This window comes from Belonocnema kinseyi, chromosome 1 (genome assembly GCF_010883055.1).
Source record: "Belonocnema kinseyi isolate 2016_QV_RU_SX_M_011 chromosome 1, B_treatae_v1, whole genome shotgun sequence".
Taxonomy (NCBI): Eukaryota; Metazoa; Arthropoda; class Insecta; order Hymenoptera; family Cynipidae; genus Belonocnema; species Belonocnema kinseyi.
The window spans coordinates 113932461-113935489 of record NC_046657.1 but is presented as its reverse complement, the minus strand read 5'-3'; positions in this window follow the sequence as shown (position 1 = coordinate 113935489).

Below are 3029 nucleotides of genomic sequence, written 5' to 3'. Positions count from 1 at the left end.
CCCCCCCCCCCGCAAATTATTTTTTTAGGTAAGAAAATAACGCCTAATTTTTGTAAAAATTAACAAATATATATTAAAGGTTCACTCAAGGTCATTTTTGTTCAAAAAGCTTATTTTCTGCGAAAAATATTGATTTGCAAAGAATATTTGTCAAACAATAGAATGGATTTCTTCGCCCGAGATGCAAACGTAAATTGTACTATAGTAAAAACAACTGGAAAAATTTAGACGAAAGCCAAATTTGGTAAAGAAAACAAACCTTTGTCGACCTATAAATACTAATAAAATAAAAAAATCGGTGTGTCAAACCACAATCCAATCCGAATATTCTTTCAAAAGTTATCCGATATACAGACAACCACAATAACGACGAAGTAGATGCCAGAGAGACATACAGATATCGATGTAAAAACTTGTCTTTCTGACTCAAGGAGCCTCAAAACGTCGAAATTTAATGAAATTCGCGAAAATCATCTTTCGCATAAAACTCTTCTCATTATGGATGAGAATGTGATAAAATAATCATGATGCCTTGAAAAAGTAGCGTTTTTCGTGTCTTGACTTTTTTCCATATCAAGCTTTTTTTGCTTCAAATGTCCATTTTCACTTGGTTTTTTGGATTTTGAAAATCCTTTAACATTGGTAAGTTTGATTTTATCAAAAAAAGTTGTCAGGATAAATTGTTCATATTTTTGTACCATAAATAGCTGTCGATAAAATTTTCAAATTTTGAAAAAAGTGGTCTCAAAAATTTTGAAAAAGCTTCAACTTTTTGGATTTTTATCAAAAATTGCTGTTTAACGAACTCGATCTTTCTTTTTGGTCCCTCGAACAGTGTGTCGAAGCCCAATCCAATCGCACCAATCTTTCGAAAATTATCCGGTATACAGACCACAACAACGACGACGCCGGACAGACAAACAGACCCCGACGTAAAAACTTGTTTTTCTGACTCACGGGGCCTCAAAACGTCGACATTTGATAAAATCTGAAAAAGTTATTTTTCATAAAAAACTAACACCTTCTCATTTTTGATGAGAATGTAGAAATTATCAACAAGATTTGTAGAAAATCTTTCAAGGAATAAAATTATTGTCCCGTAAGTTACAACCGAAAAATTACAATTTCAAAAAAATGAAAGTTTCTTTAAATATTAAGCAAGTGGGACGATGTTCGTGGGGGCTAAAGCGTAGGCTTTGGACCCACTCCTTCGGCTTGCGGGTTCGATTCCCGCCTCGCACTCTGGAAGAGTCTCGGTGGCCCATGCGGTGAACACTAGCTTAGCAAGGGAGTTGTTCATCTCCGGAGAGTCGTGGGATCGGTACCTCTAGAGAAAAAGGTTTTCTCTAAGTACTTAAGGCTGTTGCTCTTGGTGGTTCGGAACCCACCTTAAACTGTAGGTCCCCCTTCCACCACCAAGTAAGTGTGTGGAGGGTGTGTAAAGGAATAGAGAAGGTGTAAGAAAAATGTAAACCCTTAGGGGACACATTAGAAGCTTCCATTCCTAATTCCTAAATATTAAGCTAGACTCGCGACCGGGACAAATCAGAAAATGAAAGTAAATTTGAAAATTGAACTGCAGTTCGAGTATTAAAAACTAAACAGTGATTGATTTTACAAGGTGATTCTAGATCTGTTCAAAATGATATAATTTACATATTTTAACGTTAAAATTTGAACTAATTTAATTGCAAAGCCTTAGTAGTGACATGAGTGTAAAGTTCGAATTAATGGCTTCTTAAATGAACGCCTTTATTCAATTTCAAAATCTTTTTGAACTATTATTTCAGTATAAAATAGTCCATTTTTAATCTATTTGGTTTGGAAATTAAAAAAAAACAATTTTCAATAGTAAAAAATTTGAAAATGAATTGTCACAATTTCAGAATGACAAATTTAAACTTGGAATGTTACGATTATAATTTTTTAATTTTTTTATTTGTATTTCGAAGGTAAAAGATTTTCATTTTGATTCTTAAAGAACAGTTAAATAAGCAATAATTTAGAAAAAAATCAAATAAGCTGGAGGTTTCTGAATGTTACAAAGAATAGAACAAAATTTGGAGCTCCTCAAGAATTTTGAAATACTAGGAAAACAATAAAAATTTCTGGGTAGATTTAAAATAATTTTTTATTTTGAAAAAGTACATAACTCAAAAGGATTTTACGAAAGTTCCGAGTTCCGAAAAATTTTTTAAATAATTTTAAAAGGTTTGAAATAATTTAAAAGAGAATAGATACTTTTGATGATTTTGAAATGTTTTCAAATGTTGACTTTTGATTTTAAAAAATTACATAATTTTAAGAGGAGATATAAAAATATGGGACCACTGACAAAAATTCCGAAAGGGATGAATGAAAAATCCCAAAAAATGAAATCTCCGGCACCTGAATAATAATTTTATAAAAATTGTATTAAAAAATACATAAAAAAACACGTGTGCTTTGAAAGAAAAAAAATGTTCTGCCTAAATTTCCTTCGTACCTACATAATAACATTTTTGAAACAAACTTTGCAGGATTCAATTCAACAACAATTTATATAAAAATTTATTTTTATTATTTTTTTTTATTAATAAAAAATGCGATTTTTCACAACTTTTTTATGTTTTTTTTCAAATATTATGCACATTTTCAAACAAATTTTTTAATCCAGAAATATATATTCGATTATTGTATTTTCAATAAATAAATAATATTTAATAAACAATTTTTTAAATTGTTTAGATTCAGGAATATTCTAGTTCGGATATTTTATTATTCAGGCATTTTCTTTGGGGATTTTTAAAATTCGGTAATATCTTATTGTCTGGAATTTTATTTATTTTATTTTTCGTGAATTTTCCAATTCGACTTTTATATTTCGGGACTTTTATAATTTCGGGAATTTTATTATTGGTTATTTTTCAATGTACGAATTTTACAGTGTCAGGAATTTTATTTTTCGGGATTTTTCAGTCGCTTTTTTCGAAAAATAAAATTCCCACATCACTGTAAAAATTCCGAAATTATAACATTGCAATGTTATA